Raw genomic sequence first — 26671 nt, forward strand, 5'->3', positions numbered from 1 at the left:
GCGGGGCAGCCTCGGGGCCCCGCAGGGCATGCAGTGGCCGGGGCTCTGCGCCGCGCCGGCCCCCACGCACGGCGTTAGCGGCTCCCTGTCAGCCTCGCTGGAGCCCCGGGGCCTCCGGGCCTCCGCCCCGACGGCCGCGCTGTCGTCCGGGCAGGCGGTCCGGCCCGCGGCGGCCGGCAGCGTGCGGCAGCTGGGCCCGGCCAGGTGAGGGGCCTTCGCCCCCGTGGCAGGTCGCCCAAGGGCTTGCCCTGCGCCCTCGCGCAGTGTACGGGTGCCTGTGTGCGTAAATTGTGGCCCGCGTTCAGTTTGGCAGATCACATCTATGCTACATGACCCGATGGAAGCCAGTTGGCGATGGGTAAAATCAAAAAAGTGCGATGGAAAAGTAAATTCTCGTCCAGATGCAACATTTTATTAAACTGAACACTTTAGCTCAAGCACGCGTGCAGCCATGAAGCACTGCTGACACATTGGTCACAGCTCAATCGTAAACCTTAGAATATTCAAAGCTCCTCAGAATATTCCGGATGTCTGCACTTAAAATCCCAGAGCAGGCAGAGTGCTTCCCACTTCCTTGTAATCCCATCAAGACCCTAAAATCGGACCCATAATAACTAGGAGCATATAAAAGCCGTACATGATGAAAAATTTATTTCTTCAGTGCACAGAACAACTGCGTACGGGAGCACTGTCATGGTTCAGCGTGCCTCACATCCACAATTTACCGTGATTAACAGGAGAACTATGCTACAGGTTGTTTTGGGGTGGTGGTGGGGAAGTGGATTTGGCTTTGCAATGAGAAACTGTTTAAAGAGGTAAATGTCATTCCCTGCTTAAGAATATCAAACAGAGGGGACAAGCCATGCCTTCTCAACTCTTGACATGCCAACGCATAGGGAAAAAATGTCACCAGAAGCAGTTTCCTGAAGCACACCTTCTGCCTGCCAGTCCAGCTGCCTCTCTCCCTTTGCTGAGAGTCACCAAGTGGTAGGGTAGAGCCCTGGCATCCTCTTTCTCTGATCCCACACACAGTGGCTTGGTTATCCAACACCCTGCGGTGATGTTCTAACAATTCCTTGTGACGGGAGCTAACATGCGGAGAGCATGTAAGTGTTAATGATGAAACGGGTTCAGGAATCAAAGCTAAGGAGGAAGGTACAGGTTCCATAAAGTGAAAAAGCATCAAAAATGCCGTTAGAATAGGTCTATGGGGGAACAAGCGATAACTGAATTATGTTTGATCAATTTTAATAGCAAATATGATCAATAGCAAGTCATAAGATTATTAAACTAGATGGTTTCTGTAATTAGTATAAGCTGTTTCTGCAATTGGTATTAACACAGGAGAACAGAGATATTATCTAATGGTATAAAGATCACCCTCCAAAGGATCTGAACAGACACTTTGTTGGAAATGAGGATCCCCATGAGCCAGTGTCCCAGAGATTAGTAAAATGATACAATTATGTTTCCTGCAAAGTTTGTTTGCTTGGGATGTTTGCAAAGCTCACTCAAACTGTGCGTTAAAATCTGTAGTCGCAGGGCATCTGAACAGCATCTGATTTAAAATAAATGTTTGAACTTGCACAATTTGAATTTGAATTTATAGCCCTGCCCTCCCTCCTGTTAGTGGCATCATATTAGGATTACTCAGGACAGGAGGAGAAAGCATAGGGAGGCACAGAAATAACCGTCCAGAGATAACCAGCTGTTGCGTATATGAAGACAAGAGAGTGAAGGAAAAGCTTTTATATGTAACTGCATTGCTCAGACAAAACGTGAAAACAACCCATGAAAGATGCTGCACCCCATTATACTTACCTGGGTGCACTGCTTCAGGACCACAGCTACCCCGCGTCTGGCCCACAGGGACCCCAGGCAGAGCTGGCTTGGGGCCGCTTGTAAAAGGTGATGCAGACAAACCCACCATGGCCGATACGTGCTGGACTGTCTTCAGTCTGAAAACAGCTGCTGGTTTTGTCTAGTTTCTGTCAGGAGAAGACATGTTGGGTTCTCCAGTGTTTCACTGGGATGAGACAAACCAATGGAGAAAGAATGAAGATGGTGACAAGCAGGTAAAGAGTCAGCTTATAAAGCATGGAAATGATGTTGACTAGCTGCGGGAAACAATCAGAAGCTGAGATTACTTCATCTCTCCTTCCCTTTTCCACACTCATATAAGATTTCAAGAGCTTTCTATGCTACTTGTTACTTCTGTTCACAATATGTGAGTTTTACTAAATCCTCTGCTGCTTCTGGACATCCCCAATTAAAGCAAATTCCAGAAGCAGTATTATTCCTCCAACATTTTGCCTTCTGTTTAGATATACACTTTGTGACCACAGTCTAGATCTTTGCTATTTGTAAACTAGATTCCTGCAACATACTCCACAAAAAAGTTATCATTCAGAAATTCCAGCAGCAGAAGGAATGGCTGCCAACGGCCCAGCAGAACTTCTCAACAGAAGGCTCGTAACTAGGAGCTCCTTGCACTCAGCATTTACTTGCTGACTCTGATTTCTTCCTTCTGTGTCTAGCTCAGTTTGTCTTCTGCCTGTATTTCTAGATTTTCTAGTAGTCAGTCACTCGGCCTTACAAGATGCAACTCTTCCTGGATTACTCCTAAACATCAGCATGTGCATTTCCTCCTCCTAAAACAGCCATGTGACACTAAAGTCTCTCTTGGAAGTATTTTCATAGACCAAAACAAAGCCACACGGCTTGCAGTGTGATTCAGACAGCTCAGTTTTATCCTTCATGTGGCAACAGTGAAGGAAGTGGTGGAGGAGACTCAGCACTCTGTCTGTATCATTAAAAAATGCTTTTGCCACTGTTGTCATCCAAGAGGTAGATATAGCTGCTTTTTGGCCAGAATTCACTACCAGCAACATGAAGCAGTCACTGTGAGGATCTGCCCCAGAATATATAGCATTTACTAATCTGGCTTCTCTTGACAAATGGATGTCTTAATATATTCTTGGTTTTGCCATTGAGTGAAATCCATTAAATAGAAAAGATGTTCACTGGGGGCAAGATGGATACATTAGAAATTCACAGTTAGGAAGATGTAATATATTAATTTTTCTGGCAACAGCGAAGAAGGAGACATTTACACACCAAAACAGCTGGAATAAGCAGTGAATTGACATAGTGACTCCCTAGCTATGATGGCTGAATTAGGAATTAATCTAGAATATGGCTTAGGCCTGTAGGCTGCCTTTTTGCACTCCACTATCAAGAACCCATAAAGCTATAGTAGCTACCTACTTGTCCTCTCAGCCAAGAGAGAGAAACCTGGTTCAAGTAATTTTCTTAGGATTTTCCACTTTCTGTTTTCTGTACTTCACTCACCCAACACACACACGCATACGCGCGCACATGCGCGTGCACACACACACAAAACCTTTTCTTCCGTTATATATGCTATTTACCCAAGTCAAATAGTTCTTCAGGACCTGGCAAATAACCACTGGCACTCTTCTTTCATAGTCAAGAAGAGGTGGTTCACTTGACCAGCTTGGTCTCAGCTGGAAGCTCACCACAGGTGAGGCTGGGTCCAACACCCTGGAGTGGGCCAGCCACCCTGTAATGTTTCCAGTGCTCCACCCAACATGCCTCCACTGTAAACTATGCAATAACACTACCACTTTACAGCTTCCCATTAGTTTCATGTTCAGAGAAGTCACCGCGCTTTTGTAAATTAACCCTGGGCGACATCCCATTAGGTTCCCTTTCATGGAAAAGGGGCTTGCCTAAGGGTCGACGCAACATACCAGTTCTGAATACCCAGTGTTAGATAAAAACATCCTGGTTAATGTCCCCTAACAATGGTCTATCCGATTGTTTTATTGGTTACAGGTCCCATCTCTAATCCCCAATAGACCATTGGAGACCTACGTCTCTCCTAGGGATGAGCAGGATGCTAGGACTGCCTTTGCAGAAATACTGTGGTTCAAAACCGAATCTCTTCCCCCTTCCAGGTCTCGGTGCTTGCCGGCTGTGCAGCCTCAGTGGAAGTAGGGCACCCCAGGGTTGCAAGTACAGACCGGCCCAGCAATAATTTAAGAGTGCAGCTGCAAGCCAACTCCTGATGAGTTAAATTCAGACGTTCATCCAAGTAATCAGGTCAACAGACCATATTCCTAAATTATCACAGGGCAGCTCCAAATCCGTCACATCCAGTTTCTTTCTAACACGTAAAAGGCCAGAAATACCTTTCTGCAGCAGCACAAGTAACCTTGTTGGGTATTAGACTCATTTCAAGGAACTCAGAAATTATCCAGTGGGGGCCACAGTTTCTGTTGATAAATCTCAGTAATCTCAGGAATTACAAAGTAGGGGGTATAGCTGTAACACCTGTGGATTTGAAATGCAGTAATAATTGAGTGTTTGGCTCCCTACCTGCGTAAGCACTTCCCTTGCCTCTGTCTCTTTGTCTGATGAGGGTTTCCTACTCGGGTTCTTGTTAGCATTAGTGCTGCTGTTAGGAAAAATGAAGCACTGCCAACTCCTGTTGATGTATGTTTCTGGAGAGGTCCAAAGAGTATTTGGACCTACAGAACAGTGTTTCTCAGCTGGCTCCATTGGGAGACTGTAGCCCATCAGGATGAGATTTTACCCTGACTTCATTCCTGAAAAGAGACTCCCTAAACTTCATTTTCTTTTTCAGAGAGGGTGGAGGAGGAAAAAAACCAGTCACTTTCAGCGTCAATAGCGATGGTATTAGGTGAATGCACATGGAAAGGAAGCCACATATGACATCTTTTTTCATTCTTCTAGTGTGAGGCTTTAGCTCTAAGAAGAGTCAAAATTTCATTTAATAGAAGATCACCAAGTTTCAGAATGTTCTTCCATTTGGATTAGGAAAAAAAATCCCCAGTTTTAAAATACTTCATAAAGACAAGCTTTCCAAACAGTCTGGATTTGATTAAAAACTATATTTTCAATTAAAATATTTTGTTTGGATTTTGGCCATTCATTTATTACTATGTTAAATAAATGTTATACTGCAACATAAAGTATTTGGAATCTTTTTTTTTCCCCAAAAAACACCTAAAAGACATTTACCAAATTACTTTTACTCCAGCTTCACAATTTTCCAAAGTCTTTTTATTTAAAAATCCCAAAACCCAGGAAAAAAAACCAACCAAAAATCCTCAAAGTTCTGCAGACTGCAAAGGAAAACAGTCATTACCTCATTACTGGTATTCCTACTGTCACCTCACTTGCTGACCCCACCTAGTTTTCAGTAACACATTCACAGCCTGTGCCATATTTGGCCCATAGACCTTTGGCTGAATACCCACAGTAAGGTACATTTTGTTTCATACTTATTCTTACTAAGTGTCAGAGGTTTGTTTTCCCTCTTGTTGACAATAGATCACATTAAATTGCTAAGAACAGCCCAGGACCAAAAATACATTCATTTTCACTAATGTTCTGAAAAGTTACTGTAAAATGCAGTTATGCAATCACATATTTATTTTCCCAATTATTTTAAGGTCAAAGATGCTCAGTTTAAATGTAAAGGGTATTTGTTTGTAAGGTATTAAATTAACTGTTAAGCTACTGCAACTTGCCAACTAAAGGTCATGATATTGCTTCACGACCAATGATACTCCTAATGAACCCTTATATTTTGACTAGAAAGTCCCTTTCCTTCAACTTAGGCTTTCAGGAGCATCTATATGAAGCACATTAGGGAATCATCTGGGAAGAATAAAATCTCTTTCACTTCATTTTAAATATTGTGTATATTCAGAAATGCCCTACTTTGCACACAGGCGTTACATCTGTATGAGAGATTTGCATCAGTGTGACTAAATTGATTTTGCTGCATCATTGCACATTTGCTTAATGTAAACAAGGTCTTCACTGTTGGCTATGCTGAACTAACAGGGAAAAAACAGCAGAAAAGAAAACTTTCTCTAAGGTTGTTTGGAGATAGAACTCTGAATACAACATGTGTTCAGGGAAATACAGGGAAAATAGGAAAGGTTGGTTTGCTTTTACATGTTGCTACTTTCACAGACTTCGTTCTCAATGAAGCAAAGCTTGTTAGAAAATTCAAAATCCATCAACTGAAGCCAAAGGAGTGTGCTACAAATTTCCTAGCAGAAAGATATCACTACCCATATCTTGGTTACTGAAAGTTTTATTTGCAGTAGCAATTAGCTAGTAAATAAAATGTTCACCTCTTAAAAAGCCTCTGAGCTATTTAGAGTTCCCCTCTCATTGTGTCCCAAGTCTCTTCCACACAACTAAACCAAACCCCCACTGGACAACAGACACCAGGACTAGCTGGAGCCAAAACAACTCCTCTGTTTTATTATGCAGCTTCTCTAACAGCCCTGAATAAGAAGATGGGACAATGAAATAGAGGATAAACAAGTCACAATCCTGGCTAAAAGCCACAGTGGACAGACACAGGGCTGCATTACCTGGAACAACACCTTCAGAACCCTCTGGCCATCTGTGCCTGGACAGACATCAAGACTGTTTGTACACAAAGTTCAAGGCTCTCACCTGGCCTCTCAGCTCTGAAAGCCACCTTTGCAATTGGAAACGCAGCACTCTGACTTGTTTAAGTCCCAAGACTTAAGGGATGAGGTATCCCAAGCCTCTCAATTTTTTTCATTCTGTCAACACTATTTATGGTATTAATTCTTAGGTATTATATGATAATGAAATTAAAGGGAATAGATATAGATAGATAGATAGATAGATAGATAGATTAGATAGATAGATAGATAGATAGATATGAACTTTAGGTAAACAGCTTCTAAACCCCACATTTTACTCTTAGTTAGTACAAGGCATTTCTGGATCTAGGCAAATACTGAACATCTAAGAGCATTTCCTTATCAAGTCTTTCTGTTTGGTTAGCATCTGGGGCAGAAGGGTGGGAGACGGACAAAGTTCATTTTGCCTTTACTTTTCCACATGCAGTTTCCAGCTGTAGAGAAATTCTTCCCTGGGGTTACGATTTGACATACAACTCTTGTCAACAGTGTGTGGTAAAGTGATACCACCTTACCTGCCCAAATGTTCAGTCATGGTCTACAAGAACATTGAACGGCTAAATTACAAATACAACTGGTTTTTGTGTTCCATTTTTTTGGTGGGGCAGGGGGTTATCATCCTTCTGTTGACCGCTGGAAAGAAAATCTTTAAGGTCAATGACTATGCCAGTGGCAACTGTACTGTCCCATCACCATGGTTATAGAGCATTGGTTTTACCCTGATGCCCATGTTTCAGCTCCTCAGGCATAGCCTCCTCTTGCTTTAAAAAAGGGGTGATTCGGAATTATATCTATGATCAGAAACAGTATTTTACAAACTAGAAAAGAATACATAAGGTAACAGAGCTATTCCTCTATTTTGAGCTGAGATGCACACCTGTGGTTCTTGGCTCCATCCAGTCTCTCTCTCATTAGATACCCCAACAGAGTGGCCATCACTGGAGAGACCCTGCAGTTCCCCAGCCAACTCCTTCAGTACCAGTGTGTGGCATATGAAGGCAAGGATCCCAAGTCAGTGAAGAAATGAGATAATTTATTACATACACAAGTGCTGGTTATATACAATCACTTATCTGCCCAAGTTCCGCCTTGGAATTTGCCTACGTGCAGCAAAGCAGTTGCTCATCACGAGCTGTTCGCATGCTTGCAGTTTCATTGCCAAATTTGGCCGCTTATCTGTATACTAACAGTTCCACCAAGTCAGCCTTGTTCTTCTACAAGGTCAACCTATCTTCGTCCCTTATACCAATGGGCTAAAGAAGGATTAGCTGTAAGATCTGTGGTTCACGTGGATCAATGGATGACTACTGATTCAGGGTGTTACGTGACCAGGGCAGGCCATTCTCTGTGTCCCTTTGGCAGATCTGAGAGGAAAGTTTACATGCTAAAATTTTTTCTTTCTCCTTTATGCTGGTGTGGCAAATAGTAGGACTTGAGATTTGCAGAACCCAAAATGCTGCATGCTGGCATACAGGCAAAATTGAAGCGGTTAAGACTGATACCAGCTTTTTATCTGTTGACTTACTTTATCTAAAACTTGTAATATTAATAGAAGACTCAAAATGAGGCTTCAACTGCATTGGTATGAACCTTCAGAACTACTGGTGAGGAGAGAAAAACAGCTGTATATCAGGATTCAGTTATATTTCCTATGAAACCATGCAAGCGCTGCTATCTCAATTAGAAATGTTCGTACTGAACGTTGCCATATTCTGCCCCTCTTAGATAAGTACCTTACTACATGTTTTTGTTTATATCTGAGCAGTGTCAGCACTGTGCAGCTACCTAATACTGTGACAAAACCTGCTCCTTCACTCACATGTGTATTTCCATCCTAAATCAAAAGTAAGTAACACAGGCAGAGTTTGACTCTAATTTGGAGGGTTTGGTAAGCAGAAGCTATGTATTACTGTCACAGAAATCTGACCTCCAGATCTGTGGAGCTGCATGTTTATGCTTTTCCAATACTTGAATAGATTTTAAAATAAATCAGTCTGTAAATACAAGGGAAAATCTAACTGCAGCATTATGAAGTTGTGCAATGCAGCACTCCAGATTTGTTTTCTTCACAACTCTGTAGAACTGTGGGCAATATATAACTAACTAAATGCCTAATTTATTTCTTTTACTTCTTTTCAAACAAGCCATACCCCAAAAGAATATCTTAGTAATCTACAGTATCGTGAATTTTGATGTGCTTTTTGAAGTTATCATTTCTTTTCAGCTAGGATCAAGGGTGATGTTTCATCCATTAGAGACATTTTCTGGAATTAAAGACAACTGGATTGACTTTTTTTTATATATATCACATACTTCCCTGGGCAAATTAGTAAGTCTAAACTCTTGCATTAATACAAAAATAGCATTTTCCTGTCCCATGGGCATGTTGTGCAGGACCTCAAAGACTGAGATGTCTCATGTTGTAATTGGAAGTCTCATAAAGTATGCGGCAGGCAGATAGTCTCAATGTTAAAGTCAAGCTGGAGCTCAGAAGTAGTTTCTAGTTTGTCATTATTGTCATCCAGTAAAAGGTTAAAATAAGGAGATTATTGCAAATGTTTTCTTAGTCTCAAGCGAAAACTGGGTGTATTTTTGTCTTGGGAGACAACTCACAGCTAATGACACAATTCTCATTTCAGATATTGACCAAAACAGAGTTATTCCAAGTTAGTACTCTTAAAAAGATTACACTGTATTAAAAAGAACATGACAAGGATACTCAAAATTCAGATTATCAGCAAATATGGCTCAGCATAACTCCACTGAAGTAGCTAGAAGTAGACCAAGTTGTACTTCCTGGCAGTCTGTCCTAGTGCCCCTACTCACAGGTGTGCAGTGACTAGTACAGTGACTAGAACTAAGAAAACTTAGTTCACTTTTACAAAATGCATAGTTTTATTTCTTAGCTTCTCCTTGAAGCTCACACAGGTGAGTGACAAACTGAGAAGGATTAATGTAAAAACAGACCCAAACAGTATCAGTACCAAGACAACTTTTTTCCCTTGATAAAATTAAACAACCAAAATAGGAGTGGTTGAAAAAAATGTACAGTATCTTAAAAAAAGCCACGATTTTCTGGTAAAAGGAGAGAGCTGTGATAAAACTGCATGACACCATAGTCTGTTGTCTACTGAATTGCAGAAGACAAGATAGAAGTTGCTTTAAATTATTCATGGTTATCCAATAGGCCAGTGCAAAAGTTTTCCATTCTGTAATTTTCTACAGATTTGCCCAGATACGAATGCTAAATAGCTTGAGTTAACAATTCCCGCTCTTGCCACTGGAATATGATGCCTCAACACCTTTCATGGTTTCAGGTACATTTGTTAATGTTTCTCTTTCACTTTCCTACCTCATTTTTCCTACATACATTCCTCTATCAAAAAGGAAAAAAAATCCATCTCATTGTAGTATAGGCATTTCCAGTATCTGCAGACAGTAGGAGTCTTCACCTTCCAATATTTTTTCCTGAATGCATTGACTGGTAATATTCCATTTCAGTACTTCTTTACTCACGTTTTGCCACACTTGACTGCCTTCTTCCCAATTTTGATGCGTTTTTGTTGCAGCCTTTATGTTTTCCTGCCAGCACTGTGCCAGCTCTGTGCTGACTGCAATATAGCAATCACGTCCAAACAGCGTTACAAGATTGTGTCAGATTAGAATCATGCAGTAGTCATATCAGATATACCACACTCTTATATGATTACCTATGATGTGCTGTAGCTGAGGTACAGGGCTATATTAAGAAAAATGCCTAAGGACTTTTAGAGAAAACACAGGAAGCTGAAGAAAACCAATGTTTCAAATAAAAGGGAAGGGCCTCTTCCACTTCAACAAGGTAAAGGAAAAAAGAAACTCTGCTAGTGATATTGCAAGCCAGTAAAAATGGAGTGATTCAGACTTACAAGCAACCAGCAATTACCTCTCATATGTTAGTCTTCTGGTAAAAGCAGTATTTCATTCCTTCCCTCTTCAGGCTGCAGTCCTGTGGCCAGCACCACCACGGCAGAGCCTGGAGATGCTGCAGTCAGGCAGCGGGAGGGAAACGAGGCAAATGTGCACCTACACTTTGGGTACCGTAAGAGCTGGTGTTTTGGAACCGAAGAGTGCTGAGATGTTTGAGCTCTCTCTGTGATCTGCTCAGCCAAGGATGTTGCTGTATGTCAGGTTGCAAGTCCTTTGTCTCAGGTTGCATGGGGAACATGGTTTAACTCAATGGGGAGAAGAGGAAAAGAAAGGAATAGCCCAGGTAGAAACACCCTGGTCTGTTTGGCTGGACCAGGAACCTGGAGATTGAAAACGTTAGACATGTTTCAAACAGATTTCCCTTAAAACAGGGAAAGAACTGGTTTATGGCTTATGATAATGGGCTCTTTTGCCCAGATTCTAATGTTTAGCACAAAAATGGGGGGGGGGGGGGGGGGGGGAAGAAAAAAAATAAAATAAAAGTGTTATTTAACCAACCCCTAAGTCTTTTCCAATGGACTTACACCGTTTAGGTGAAAAGAAGTATCCCCTGGCTAGCCTTCCATAGCCTGAACGTGGAAATAAATATAATGTTCCTGTAGCGAGTGGTTCACTCCAACACATCCTTAAACAGCTGATTTCTCTGGTTTGTTTGTTAATAAATATATATACATACAAAAAAACCAAAACAAAGACACAATAAAATCTGCACACAAGACTATATAGCAAGACGGAAGAGTAAACCATATTGATTAGGCAATATGGAATAACTAGAGAATAAGATGTTTGTATAATTTTCTTATTTGCAGTCATACAGAGAAACCTTTTAAACACAGAAAATACCCTCTCTTTTAGATTTTGTTCCAGAGCTTGTCATTACAGAACAGTTTCCCAAATATCAAGTGAAAACAAGCTAAAAACCCCAGGGTTACTTCAGGGTATCCATTCAAGAATTTTGCTTCATACAATGAGAGTAGGCTGCCACCCCCTTATATAAAAATATTACCTAAGACAAGGAAAGAGTATTGATAGACACAGTAGTTAATACACCATCTGTTGTTCTGATACTCACCGGGCATCCCATAGAAATTAAGTACATTTCTATAAAGCCATCACAATTTATTTTTCCATTCAGCTGCACTAGTGCTAACTGACATGTTAGGATGGGAGTTGATTATGCAGCTTAGGAGGTGAATTGGTTTATATCCAGACATACAATGAATTTTCTTGCAGAATATATAAGGGGATTCAACTTTGCTGAGTCAAATTTCAGTACAATAAATAGACCCAGAGGGTCAAATGTATTAAAGGTTCTGTGTCACCATAACAAAACTATATTGCTAGACACATTTTGGGATAGGGTTTGGGGTTTCAAATGCATAAAACTTAGCTTATTTATTGCCATGACAACATGAACCACACCAAATCTTTTAAACACTTCATTAAAGACAGAAAAAATAAGGAGAAAAAAGAATTAAAATGTGGAATGCAGAGAAGTAAGGCTTTCATTTTAACAAAACCTCCAGTTTCCATTTGCTGTTAAGAATCTATGTGAGGAAAACACCATTGTTTAACAGGCTTAAAGCGATAGTAAGAAAGACAATTTATGGTTGGGTTTATTTCAGAAAAGAGAGCTGTTCAGTTCACTGAGGCGGGCTGGAACTGCTCCTGGAGCTGTTGTCAGAGCCCAGTCCTTCCCTGGAGAGGCAGGCAATTCGAACAAGGGACAAAGACAGCACAAGCACTGCAGGGGAAGGGAACTCAGCCTCTCACTCTGGTGTTGGCTCTGAATAGCAAGTTCATTGCTAGAAAAACTCCAGCACAGCACATTGTCTGTTGGTCTCAGGGAAACACAGAAATTGCAGCAGTGCCCTGCTGTCTCTAACATAGCTTTTTGGAAGCTGTCGATTAACAGCATCACAGCAGCTCTTCAAAGGACATAGCTTTAACATCTCAAGAAGATTCTTCTTAAACAGAAAGCAAACACATGTGAAAAAGGAAAGAACAAAGGAGGGAAGGAAAAGTACAAACCAGGGGGCTATGACAGTCTCATTCCAGGTGTTGCTCAGCATTTAGCCGATGCAAATGGAGGTGTGAGGCCACCCGGATTCCCCCTTCTGGCCCAGTCCTTTTATGTTGATTAGAAATGCTCAGTGCAAAAGAGGTGTGGTGGACTGGCTGCAGGGGATAGGGCATATGACTACAATCATGCCAGGCTGTGCTCCTACTGTCTACCTATCTTCCTGTAGTTTAGGTTGAATTAAGCATCCTTGCAGTTGACTCACAAGGTTAGGGGCACCAGAGAGATGGAATAGCCCATCCACTCAAGATATTACCCATCAGCAACGCTTACTCTACAGTATATCCATTTTGCCCCGCTAAATCTAGTCTCACACTTTTCTTCTTTACTGGACATCATTTCAGCATAGTCCTTGGGGCTTATCATTGTGTCTCTTTTCTTGAAAAAACTGTCATTTTGTCTTTAATTTTTACTGACCTTTACAAATTGCTTTATGTAACAGGCTGAGCAGTACACTGGTCACCTTGAACTATTTAGAGCACAGGCCTTGGCACAGCAGGATCTAATTTTTCTTATTTGCAAGGACATTCCTTATCTTCTCCAAGGAATGAAAGTTTGTATAGTGGTCATTAAAGATATTACAATGCTTTTTATGAGATTAAATGTATCAACTCAGTTGTCCTATCTAAACAATATGAAATTGTATAATTCAGGACTTTTTATTTGACACACATTCTCAAGGGGAACTAGTGTAAAACAACTCAGACATGTCTGACGTGCCGTACAGACTGTAGGGGAAAATGAGCTGTGCTTAAAAATTCTGGTGTCTTCCATGACAAAGTCTACATCTTGCAAGTTTGGTACAACGATTTAAAATCTGATAGAAAATAGCATTTGTGTCAGGGATGTGTTGGTTTTATCCTCATGAAATAAGCGCATGAAAAGTTACGGTGCACATTTAATAAAGATGGCTTTGATTTTAACAGCAAACTTTCCTAAAGGTCCCATTTGCTATGGATAGGCATCTGCTACCGTGAGCCCTAAGAGCTCTAGGCACCCAAACTGAAAGCAGCAGTTGGCCTTCCTCTGGTCCCAGCAGCCCCAATGTTCAAATTCTGAGTACAGAGGATGGAGTTGTTCAAATGCACTGTGGAGAAAATCTCACATGGACATACTGGATACCAGAGCTGTGCTAAGGGCCAGGAGGAGGGATTGGGGAGTTAGGGCAGTCCAGCCAAGTAGGCTGGGAGCAAAGAATGTCATACTGGAAGTGAGCAAAGACCTATTCAGATTGGGAGATCAGGAGCTGGGATCCTTGCGTGTCTCCTCCACAGCTGGGAATTGCTGTAGGAGGACACTGGGTCTGGGATGAAGTGGTGCAGGCAAAGGACAAGGATGGTGAGAGGCTGGGGGAGATGCAGCAGGTTAGCTTGCATCTGGAGTATACATCTACCTGGTTACTTGTCACCCCAGCCCAGAAGCAAATCCTTGATTCATGTTTCTCACCAGTGCACATCAGTGATCCTCTCCTGGGAGTGCTTTATTCAGAGGATGATAACACGTGACTGGTAGTGGCACTCCATTAGCTCAAGTAGCAGAAATCTGCGCTTATTTTGCAGTTCTAAGTCTGCTGATGAAAATGAGGTATCATGATGAAATTCATCTTTCCAGCTTGTTTTCATTTTTCTTTTTTCTGTTTAAGAAAATAATTTGTTAAAGAAGAATATTACTGAGATTGCTAAGTCAAGCAATTGAAATACGAAATAGCACAATCAAATAAATTATGTTTATTCTGTTTAATTAATTTTTCCTAATGTGATATTAGGAGCTTATCTCCCCTTCTTATCCCTGTGTGGCCCGATAAGTAATTAGCCCAAACTCATTTAGAGCAGAGAATATGCTAATACAACATAAATATTTCTTCCAGCATGCCTTTTTTATATGACTATTCTACACAGGCTTATTTTGTGCTCTCTGTGAGTTAGTACAGTGGAAAAACAAGAATGCAACTATGCAGTCATCCTGATTTATCTGTTTTGTACATTGTGCCTGCTGCCCTTGCATTTAATCTCCGTTGTTTCTAGTCTGTGTGCTCTGGTCACAAACTGTCTTTCCATCTCTGCGTTGTATCTAGAATATTTGGAAAGTGACTTATGGAACAATAATGCCAAGTTAATTTCCCCAAATATCTACAAAACATAAAGGACCTTTTGCTCAAGGGAGTAGCCTAATGCTGCCTAAAAGGAAAATGAAAAGCTAATCATATTTTTCAAAGGAAAATAGGGGCCTGTGTTTGTGTCTTGGCTCACATTCCCTCTCTCTTCAAAACAAGCCTTAATGTTCCAGCTCATGTGAGTTATGGCTGAACATGCCAGATCAGCCTAGAGAGACAAGATCTCATATCAAAAGTCACTGTTTTCAAAGAGATTAAATTAATCCAATATTAATCCAAGAAAATTAGTGAAATTGTGGAACAGTCTTAACTGTTCCTAAGGCTTACAGCTGCTCCACCCAACCGACAGCCTTGCACAAGGGCAGAGCTGCAGCTGGAATCCAAAGGTGAAATCATTTATTAGCAGATAATAAGAAAAAGTGTCCATTGCCCGGTTGTTCTCTGCTGCAGGGGCTCTCACTGCAGAGCTGGCTGTCATGGACGTAGGAGCAGGGTGTGGGAGCTGGCAGGGCAGGCAGGCATGCCACTTATTTAATTTTGTCCCTAGTTGGTGCTGGGAGCTTATCTCCACCTCTTATCGCTGTCCGGCCTGTTAGGGAATTAACTCAACCTCATTTATAGCAGAGAGTATTCTAATACGGTGTAAGTATGTCTTCCAGTCTATAATTGAATGCTCTAATTATATAACAAAATTGAATGTCATAGCATAGATATTGCTTCGTCACAGCTGTGTTCTGGGACTCATGGCCTTCATCTTGATGCTTCTGCTGCATAAAGGCTGGATACTTTACAGCATGATCTCACCCCAGGAACTGTTGTATGTTTACATGCAACGCATACAATGCGTGCTTGTATTATGGTGAGGCAAGTGCGGGCTATGGTTTATATCCCCTTGCTGCTGTCAGCCTTGAAAGCCCCAAGTGATCCAGGTAGTGACATTTCAGTCAAGGTTTTGATTCCAGGAAACAAGCCTGTTCTTCAGTGCACCCCCATTCAGAAAAATGTGTAAACGCACACTAAACTCATCTTCACTAGGTACTTAAAAAGAAGGCACACATTTAAGAACCTCTCCTGAATAAGTCTCTTCACTTCAACTGCTATATACATATAAATACATATGGGCTTTGGTGGGCAGGCTCCCAAATTAAAATATATATATATATATATATATATATATATATATATATAGTTGTGGAGCTTGGAGAACAAGGACAACCTCATTTTGGAAATTAGGTTAAACCTCTGTGAAAATAGTGAATAAACTCTCATTATGAACACATGTAAGAAACACTGATGCTCCTTCATGGAGGCAGATATCTAAAATAACAGCAGTCTGTACTCAAAACACAGACACATGCTGCTGCTCAGGACATAGGAATATATATAGCACAAGAAGGTGGAAAAACTTCACCAGATACCATTGAGAAATCTGGGCTATGTGTGGGTCTGATTTTATGAGAAAAGTAGAAGAAAGCTGAAAACAGACTGCAGAGTTTTACTTTTAAAAAAAAAAAAAAAAAAGCACAGAAATAGTGTTTTGTGTTAAAACTTGGCTGAGAAAATGGCTGGGAATTGTAGCAGAGATGATATATCCTGAATTTATTCAATGTAACAGGAGTCTGTGTACCCTCTTACATCAACAGCATCACCTCAAAAACATGCTCAGATCTAAGCTCAAACTTAACAAGCTGAAGCTGAAACAACTTGGTAGATCACTCAAAAAATAACCACTTATGTTATAGATATTGGTCACCTTGCAGATCAACACCAGATTGCACACCCAAATATTTATGGTGAAACAGCAGAACTGTCTCTAATGCAACACGGTTTGATTAAAGATCTGTAATTCAGTCTGGGTAATAAGAAATAAACCATCATTGCTTACGATGCCAGTAGGCTCCAGATATCTTTGAAGATACATGAAAGGCAAAATCCCTGTAATCAGGGATCACGTAATTTCTACCGTGGCATGACTACCTGAGTCCCACACCTGCCAACTCTTCTTGGCATGGACTTTCTCCCCAGTCTATCATGACTGCAGCAATCACACGGCCTTGGCAACAGGCCCCTGGCTCCTTGAAGTGTTTGGCAGAGTGCTTTAGTCTGGACATCAGCTGCTCTCTTCATCTCTAGAGCAAAAGCTTTATTTTCCTCCCCTTCAGTAAGGTTCACAACTATTACCTCCAGTGGCAGCTAACAAAACAAGCTAGCGAAGGCAGGCTTTTTCTTCACAGAGAAAACAAAGCAGTTATGGGGAACGTATCTGATTGTCCAGTAGCACTTATGTTATTCTTACTGTGTTCTTCCAATAGCAAGACTGGGACATGCAGTGGAAATGAGTGTTTTCCATTCCTTTCTGTCCTTTGTTGGTGTTTCTGGTGGACACGGTTGAGATTGATCACTGTCAGTCCCGTGAGGTAGCTCTTCTTAAGATCTCTAATGAACATCCTCTGCTGCACACACACGGGTCTACACAGGATCGTTTCGTGGGGGATTCTTGGGGGCTGCCATTCCGAGAACACACACTAAATACATCCTGTGCTCCCTGCTGGCTGGTGAAAGGTGAGCTGGTGGGCTGTTCCACTCTATGCTGAGGATAGAGCCCAGTGTTCAGACTTTTCATAGGCACTTTTTTCCAATGCATCTAGTTTTCTAGCATCTTTGATGTCTCTACTTTCCAGGGACTATTTTAGCATTGTAATTACATGTAAATAATAATTTTTAAAATCTAAGTTTCATTCTGGGACTGAATGTCTTGCATTTCTATATGCTGAAATGAGTACAAATGGTGGAATTCTTTCCCAATCCTTGCTGTCAGTTCCTTCCTAATTACTCAGAAGTGGGATATGGACAGGACAGGCAATCTGTTCTACTTTCCCAGGATTTGTGTTTTCTAACATGACTTTGATGCTTGATATTAAGATTTCAGGGATGTTTGCTTTGATGGCTGATTTTGTGTCCTGTTTGGCTTCTTGCTTTTTTTTACTAGGTTATGTATCTTCACAGCTTTTTTCAGGTCTATGGCTCAGTAACACAATGCTACTAGCACAGTTTATGCTTCCAAGGTATGTGTAATCCACCCCATGGTAGGCTGCTACTTGTGCTGCCTGCATAGCAGCTATGTATGATAATGCAAAACAGAAACAGAAAGCAAGCGTGCCCTTGTTTTACACCAGTGTTCAAAGTGAACTGGTCTATTACTTAGATGCACTCGCATATGCAGCCATCCATCCCTCTGCAAGGCCATGACGATGGAGGACAAGCTGAGTGCTGTAGTTCCACAAGGTGTTCCAGAAGCTGTTGTCAAGTAACCTTAACAAAAAAAATATCAATGAAACTAGTGATGAGCAAAGCCTGTCATAGCATGTTATTTCAGGATGCTTTTTTGTGTGAATATCCAGTTTTCTGGGCCTGAGTCCAGAGGCTGTTCTCCAATTTTGCATCCATCATCCATGTCATCTTGTGTGGCATTCCACTGCAAATGACCTCCCCTATAGCACAGGGCAGAGAGACACTTTCCCAGTGTCATATTCAAATATTTTAACAACTTCACGTTAGTTAGTTAGTTAACTTCACGTCACTGAAAGTTGGGGGGGGGGGGCGGTTTCCCCCAGGTTTTATTCAACAACGTTTTAAATCACTAAATGACTTTAAATCATTTTTGCAGTGACATCGTGGGATTTCAGCATTTCTGCTATGAACAAATTATCTTTCATTGCGTTGTCGCTGCTACCTGCATCACTGCTGAGCTAGTGGCAATCTTCTGTTGTTTGAAGTCACATCATCTCATGTTCACAGAATGTCATGTCAAGGTAGGGCTGAGTTTTGGTGCTGACTTCTTTACAATGCTTTGCCCATCTATTTTGTCTCTGTTGTATGTTTCCTTATCTTTGCTTCTGATCAGCCCATTTCCTGTTTAAACTACCCGCACAGGATTTTTGTAACTTGGTAAACAAGATCTGTGGTTTCCTACCATGGCAGGAGCTTCAGTTTCAAGTGTTCTGCCTTTAATATGTTTCTGTTGATCTTTCCTTGAACATTATTTTTCACTGATTTGTCTGCTCTCATGTTCCTTTTTATAATTCCACGTTTCATCAGTCTTAGCATTAAAGAATTTTTATTTCTGAGTTTTTATTTTCTTTATGATGCGTCCTTTCTGGGCTTACGCATTTTGTTGTTATGCCTGTATTGAAGCTGCTGCAGACATTTCGCATTGTTTCATGAAGCAGCAAGGCAAATTTAATGGCTCACTCCCACTGAAAGGGCCCTGCCCAGCCTTAACTCCTTCCAATCTTAACCACATGTTCCCACCTCCTCCTCATGCTGTGGTGCTCATCTGTCTCCTAGTGAAATAGTTCAGCTAACTAAATCAGCAGAAAGCCAACCAGTTTAAAAAAACTAATCAGCTGCTGCCAGGTTGGTGAGCTGAAACAGCTCACAGAGATGTTGGACGAGGGCCAGCACTAGCTCAAGAGAGAGACTAGGAACACCAGGACAGGACCTGGAGAGAGATGGGATCACCTTACATGATGGCAGCAGCGAAGTTTTACAGACTCAGTCATACTGGGAAACATCGTGCTGAGAATTCTCCCTTTGTAACACCATTTTCTCACCTCACCTACCCTTGGCTTCAACAGTAACTCGATTCACAGGATCGCTGAATGATCCAAGCTGGAAGAAGTCTCAGGAGGTCTCTAGTCCATCCACCACACTCAATGCAGGGTCAACACTGAGCTCAGACCAGGCTGCTCAGGGTTTTATCCTGTCGTGTCTGGACAACCTCCAAGGATGGAGACTGCCAAACCTCTCTGAGCAACCTGTGGCAGTGATTAATTATCCTCACAGTGAACATTTTTTTTCTTATAAATCTGTGCATGGTCAAAGTCAGAATATCATGCAGCACTGTTTCTTTTTCAGCCTCATGTCACTGATTTCTAAGTCATTTTCCCTTTGAAGTCCATCCTTCCCAGACTTTTCTGCTTGGAATTACAAACATCATCACCAATACCATCAGTTACATAGCACATCTGACCCCAGCTGGTGCTCATATCAGTATCTATTTCTCAGAATCCTTTTGCCATCTGGCAAGGTCCACATTTTTAAGGCAGCAAGGTGCTTAGAAATACGTCAGACAGAAAGCACAGATCAGTCTCCCTCCCACCATTTTGGTCGATCTTTCACACACTCTTACTATTTGTACACAAGGCCTAGGCTGGCTGTGTGACCCCAGCTCTGCCTTACTGAAAAAACATTGCTAGGCTATGAGTGACAGCACATAAACTTAAACCAAGCAAGATATATATATAAAAAAGTAGAAACAAGGACAGAAGTGAAATTGTTGAGTTGGTAGCAGTCACTCAAGGACTGAAGGAAAAAAAATATTAATGGAAAAAGCCCTAAAATCCTGAGAAAAAAAAATCAAAATAGGAGATAGCAACTCAGCAAAACTGAGCATCCGCCTATCGTAAGGAGTGATGGAGACTGGCGCTTCTACATGTGATTACCATCTGCCTGACCAGCAGAACCCAGCGGGTACCTGCATCAGAGGCAGTGAGGACATTAGTGCTTAGGCTAATAGCACATTACTCCCAGCCATTTATTGCATGTGTGATCCAACAAATAGCATAATTGCCACATACTCATAAATTTATCTGTGAGCCTGCTTTCAAGCCTCCATGAACAGGAAAAGACAGCCAAATAAAATTGAGCAAAAACACTGGGACGGTTATACTATACCACTGCTCTGTCCATTTCTGATTGCTATATTCATCTTTGGTATTAAAGTGGTCCTTGAAAAGAAATAGGCTGAGTTTTGGTTTTTCTTTAATTCCTACTCTGAAGGCCATTTTGGAAATGCATGCTTACGCTCTTCTCCACATTTCTGTGTCATAGCACAGCATTGTGTAATATCCATTTTGGCATGTGTGGTGAAATGCATTGCTTAGATCACCTGTTTTGCTGGCACACTTCCTTCTTCTCCGTCCTAATTGCCGGATGACGGACTACCTTCCTGGGGTGACTCAGCATGCAGGCTGGCTGGCTTACCCATCATTCCCTCATCATCTGCAGACGGATGTGTGTCAAGACAGGATATGGGTGGAGATGGAAGCACAGCCCAATTACAGAACCAAGAATGCAAGAGGGAATGTGTGAAATTAATATTGGTAGAGTGGAAATGCTGGCTTTCTTCCTAAAATCTTAACCTTAACCCACCTGTTAGGATGGCTTCCAGCAGAGCCAAAGAATTGGGCTGGTGTTGCAATCTAGGGAAATGGTATTCACAGGCATGACAATCCACAGTACCATCCATTAGCCAAAGAAGCTAGCCACTGAAACTGAAAAAAATAAAAATAATAAAAAAAGGAACAAACTTAAAGAAAAGCTGGTTTTTTTTCAAGTTGAAATAAACTATCGGTTTATTTCAGATAAACAACATCATTGAAAAAAAGAATTAAACAGTGGTGGGAATGCCAAGGTTTGGGAGATGATGCTGAAGAAGATAGAGGGGGGAGAAGAAGTGGCAATTTGGCTTATAAAGCCCCATGCTGTCCTGTGGCAAGGTCAGCTGTAATCCTACAGACTCATTAAGGACAGCTGTCTGGGGAAGGAAGGCAGGGTGAGTCTGCTGTCCCTTACATTTTTGCTTTGTGAGCAGCCAGTAATAGGAGCAGTAGCCCTCCGTGATGGACCAACACCTGGTGATCTGCCCAACAACAGGGCCCCCACAGCTTGCCAGCACTTGGTGATTTGGTCCAACAGCAGCTCTGAAAAATTTCTTTTTCCATTGGCGCATCAGTACAGATGTGTGGCCTCACTAAGTTCAACGCGGTCAACAAAATTTTTTTGGCGCACACACAGTTATTTACCAAGACATGCAAACATGCAGTGCTGCTGTTGCCTCGAATCAGCAGAGTTAATTTTAGCATACACCAAATTTTCCTGGAAGCCAAAGGTGAGTTCCAATTGAAAATTGAGCATATGCATAAATGTCTGCCAAACTGCAGCCTGTATACATGACCTGATACCTGGTGTTACATGTTTTCTGGTTTACAAATTTAAAAAAAAATCCTTCAGATCTGAAGCTACCCAAACTCTCGTAACACAAACAGGACCTTTTTATTCTCAGATGTAGAGAAAAATATTTGGAAGAAAATATGTTACGAATAAGTGACTACATAGAGCTTTTCAGAATTCAAAAGGATTATTTTTCCATCCTCATCATTAACATTAGTTAACCTCATTAATTCCCATCATTAATCATTGATGCAAATGAGCAACTGCCTAGAGGAGAGTGAGACCCCAATCACTGTTGAAGCTGATGGAATAGCAGGTGCAGCTCGCCACCTTCTCCAGCCTGAGAGCCGCCTGAACACATCAGCTAACACTGTTCTACTGACCACAAAGCCCATGGCAGCCTGCCTTTTCTCCTTCTGAACCGGCTGGAGTTTGAGAAGGAGCTGGGGCTACCAGGAGGATGTTGAAGACACAAGGCATGAACCCAAAGAAACCATGCTCCAATGGCTCCGATACTCCACTACGAATAAACCTATTGACTACAAGTGGTGTCACCTGACGGGAGTATATCAAATCAGTATTTAAGAAACAGAAGTCATTCAATCACTTACAAGCTAATGGATCCTATTGGTATCATATGCAGAGTTTTAGAACACATTTTGAAGGAAGTAATAATTGATAGCTAGATAAATGGAAAAAGGGATTAGAATGTATTGATCACTCAAAAATAAAAGATCATGCTAGAAATCATTTTCTTCAATAAAATGGAGACAAACATTCTTTCAGGCTACTGGAAAAAAATAGCATTTGGTATAAATCAAGCCTCAACGAAAATGTTAAGTGATGCTTGTATAAATACACCACATTGGACATGCTGTGCATGCAATACACACTATGGTAATATGCAACATTATCTAGGAATGCATAACGTAGATAAACAGCAAAAAATAGAGCCGTGAGTAAGGCTGACCGTGATCCCTCTTCCTGCTTACACCCTCAAGTCTTTAGAATACACTGTTTGAGTATGAGATTCACAGTTACATTTCGCAGCTAAATTGTGATTAGTGTGTGATGTATACAAAGTTACATGCAATGGGACTACATAAGCCTGTGAAAAATACAGGGCCAGTTAAGCTGAGGGCTCTGGAGAGAGAACGCCTGAGAAATTTAGGCTATGACCCCAGGAAATGGGTGAAGGATATGAGAGAGAAGAGCAGTACGTTCCTACTAAAGGAACTGGAAAGGGAATTCAAACATGAGAAAAACACAATGATGTAGGCCTGAGTGGGTCCTCAGCAGCCAGGACATCACATCCAGCTCAGGTGCTCTAGTACATCATGACCACAGCCCTAGTTATTAACATGGCAGAGTGAATTGTCACTAAATGGTGATGATTGCCACTAAACTGAGCAGCCGCTCAGTTGCACACCACTGTCTGTATGTAAGGGGGAGGGGGTGTTACATCCTTTGGTAAGAACAGAACGATCTGTGGTTTGTGCAGCCCACCTCAAATTCAGAAAGACAGAGTGAAAACTGAAAACAAAGTCCTTTCAGCTCTGAGAGATTACCAATGTAGGAAGACATATTTACCCATATTTCTGGACAGCTGTCCCCAGACTTCCTCCCCCTACATCCCTTCTGAAACCTCCAACACACCAGGGAACACGATGTAGCTTCAGTGCATTGTATTCCTTCATGTGAACAATGCCAGCCCGTCTGGTTACGCGCTTTTGTAGGTGACAATCTAATGGCTGCCACTGGTACTTTCTAGGATTATGCAGCTGTGTTTTTCCACAATGCTTCTGTCAACTCATGCCCTGCTCTTGAGAAAAGAGATTCTAGATTTAGCTTAAACAGTAGTGATACAAATGAATGGTTGCCTCCAGCACAGTTCTGTGGACTGAATAGGCTGAATCAAGACATGTTTTCTTCATAAAAGCGTATCGCTGCAGTAAGAGCACTCCACTGATCTCTTTAGCAAGAATTAATTAGAGAGGAAATAGATACTGAAAGAGCCTGAGCAAAATGAGCAAAAATAGAAAAACAGGAAGGAGGTGCTGGGGAAAGGGAAGTAGCTAGAGAAGAGGAAGAAACAATGAGCCTACCAAGGGGAGAGAGTATACTTTTCATTATTTTATACATCATTGCCAAAATATGTAAATACCAGCTATTTGCATCTGCGCAGGCTCCTGGCTGTGGCCAGCCCCTGGCTCCTTCCTTCCAGGCCATGGCAAGGAAGCCGCAGCATGCAGCCAGCTTCGTTTCCCTCGCCTGGTGAGGAGCAGCATTGTGGGGACCTTGTTAAAGTCCTAAAGCAGTTTAAGCAGCTTAAACTGCTTTATAAGCTTAAAGTGTCTAAGTCTTCAAAGCTGCTTAAAGCTGTTTAAGCTGCTTAAGACACTTTAGGCTGTTGGCATATGGCATGGGGCTATATGCAACATCCTAGCCCACAGACCAAACCATCCACCTTCAGTTTATCGGTGCTAGCAATGAACCTGCCTCATCAGGGCTGCCCTAAGCAAGCTCAGATGAGCTGAGGTTTGGTAGTTTGGTTTAATTGTCCCTCTGCACTTTGGGATTAAGGCTGTCCTTGACACCTGACAGGTTTGTCCCAGGTTCTTTGAACCTAGGCGGTGTTTTACTATTCTACAGCAAGGGTAGGGTGTCTAATGGTAGACCTGAAGCTAGCCAAATCCATTAGGTTAGTATTTATCCATTTGCACAGCAAAATTCACAAGCTCCAGTATTTGTTTACAAAAGAGAATGTTCTCACGCAGTATGAAATCATTATTCTGGTGTCCAAAAGTCATGTATATTTTTAAAAGAACAAAAGAACCAGCAGACAGTCACTGAAGCGTGGCCTAATCAATAAACACCAAATCTAAACATTTTTTAATTTCTGGAAAGTCATATTTTGTCCAGACCCTGATCTTATCTTTGAGGTTTATGACCATCTTTTTACTAGCCTAAAATAATGATGGTGACTTCAGGTACTTCGAGTGTTTACAGTCATATTTGGGTCAACACCACAGTGCACTGTGATGACCACAGAGTTCTCTAGAAAACATTCTTGAGATTTTTTTTTATATACTAAGTAGTGACTAGAGTTTGTCAGAAGTTTTACACAGCTTTGAATTTCAAGCAAAGAGCACATTTTCTGAAAACCTTAGTTTTTCTCAGTTTTCCTTTGGGACTATGATTTTAAAAAGATTTGGTTTGAGCCAACACAAAAAAAATCATATTGCAGAATGCTGCTTTATTTGCACTGTAATTCTGGTTTGCATTTAGTAGGTCCCCTGGAGGACTGCGGCTCCTATGTTCACTGTGTTCCCCTACCTAAGATATATGTGTGGTACACCATGACTGCAACATTTTGGGTTTTGAATGTTGAAATGTTAAATTATAATTCAAGCCCTCAGAAATTTCCAGTCTTTTCAGAACACTTACATTTTTTCTCATTCCCATCTCCCATTCCCATTTTTCTAATTTTCAAAATTGGAAAAAATTCTAAAATTTTGAATAAAAGCAATTGCTAAAATTCAGGATTTCTCACAGGTTGAGAAGTCCTGACATGTTAGTTTTACCGAGGTCTGTATCTGTGCTGTTGTTTTGCAGACCCACTGGCACAAAAACAAGATTCTGTCCTTTTCCATTGGCAAAGATTATTTGATCTGTGTTTATTTTGGATATGTTTGTTTAATTCCTCATTTGAGTACTATCATAAACGATTAGGTCATTACTGCCCCGGGAGAATAACTCGTTTAATAGTTAACCTGTGCTTGCAAAGCTCTTCGATAACTCGGAAAAAATACTGTAGTTTGCACATGAATCATGGAAATGTAGACTTGGATGGGCTCTCAAGGGGTTATATAGTCTGTTATTCCTCAATACTTTTAATCAAAGCTGTACTTAACCTTTGTGAGGTAGAATAAAAAACAAAAAACAAAACACAAAAAAAAGACCCACCACACAAAACCAAAGGAAAACAAGTTGGTTTTTTTTCAAGAAGTCCGGAGAACAACCTGTGTAATCTTCCATAATGAATATGTCCAGGGCTACACATGCAATTTTCAAATGCTTCCTTAGCAAAAGCCTGTTACGGATTACCTTGTAATAACTTGTACACTCTGTCATGGTTCCAGGGATCTCAGCCACCTACTACAAAAGTATTCATCTGGTCCATCTCCTAACTTTGAAGAGAGGCCACAATTGTCTTCATAATTGTAGATGGCAGTTCCTTTGATCTGTATCTAAAAACATTAATATCAGGGATTATACAAACTTTTTAGGTAGTATATTCCAGTGATAATGTTTTCTACTAGTTACAACATGTTACTATAATACCTCTTACAGTACAGCTAAAAAAAATCCTTCACATTCTGCCCAAATCTTTAATGGGCATGAAAAAAAGTATCACTACCCTCTTTATAATAAACTTTTACATACTTGAAGGCTGTTGAACCACATATAGCTTTATATTGTCTAGATTTAAAAAAAAAAAACAGCCTTGCTTTATGGATCCAAATTTCCAGACTTCTTACCTTCTTGATCTTGATCTTATCTGGATTGTTTCCATCTTATCTATATCTTTCTTAAATTATGGTGCTTCAAAGTAAAATAAGAGTAAAATTTTAGCTGAGGCCTCACCAGTGCCAAGAAGAGCACACTACTTATCTCTCGTCTTACATCTACTGTTTTGAGCAGACAATTCAAGAGAATCTAGAATTACATTTATGTCTGTTCCTCAACAGCATCACACTGTTGACTCATTCATGGCCCTCATTAATCATTAGATATTTCTCTGCAGTGACATTCTGTGGTTGTGCTTTTGATTTCATCCTCCCAAATGTACTCTACAATTGTTCAAATTTTTAATGTTGGATTTCAGAACCCATCCAGATACTTTCGAAATCTACTTCTGTCCCTGAGCACATTTTGCAAATTTTTACATGGTGTCATCTACCAAGTTCATGA

The 26671-nt window shown here is 41.1% G+C and overlaps 3 long non-coding RNA genes across 4 annotated transcripts; 1 reads left to right on the plus strand and 2 right to left on the minus strand.

The window, feature by feature from the left end:
- Positions 1-371: 371 nt before the first annotated feature.
- On the minus strand, positions 372-7563 carry LOC114011619 (uncharacterized). Its single transcript, XR_003553603.2, has 3 exons — positions 7399-7563; positions 1822-2026; positions 372-1143 (listed from the first exon to the last, which is right to left on the minus strand). It is a non-coding gene; the product is annotated as an uncharacterized LOC114011619 (long non-coding RNA).
- Positions 7564-7698: 135 nt separating this feature from the next.
- Positions 7699-10922, plus strand: LOC129784818 (uncharacterized). Its single transcript, XR_008747930.1, has 3 exons — positions 7699-8366; positions 9747-9838; positions 10501-10922. It is a non-coding gene; the product is annotated as an uncharacterized LOC129784818 (long non-coding RNA).
- A 39-nt stretch (positions 10923-10961) lies between these two features.
- On the minus strand, positions 10962-25943 carry LOC114011620 (uncharacterized). Of its 2 annotated transcripts, XR_003553604.2 has the most exons (6): positions 25805-25943; positions 23288-23519; positions 20897-21018; positions 20634-20746; positions 16674-17995; positions 10962-14203 (listed from the first exon to the last, which is right to left on the minus strand). It is a non-coding gene; the product is annotated as an uncharacterized LOC114011620 (long non-coding RNA). The 2 variants fall into 2 exon arrangements; XR_008747942.1 differs by lacking the exon at positions 20634-20746.
- Between the last annotated feature and the right edge of the window lie 728 nt (positions 25944-26671).

Source organism: Falco peregrinus, chromosome 6, assembly GCF_023634155.1.
Source record: "Falco peregrinus isolate bFalPer1 chromosome 6, bFalPer1.pri, whole genome shotgun sequence".
NCBI lineage: Eukaryota > Metazoa > Chordata > Aves > Falconiformes > Falconidae > Falco > Falco peregrinus.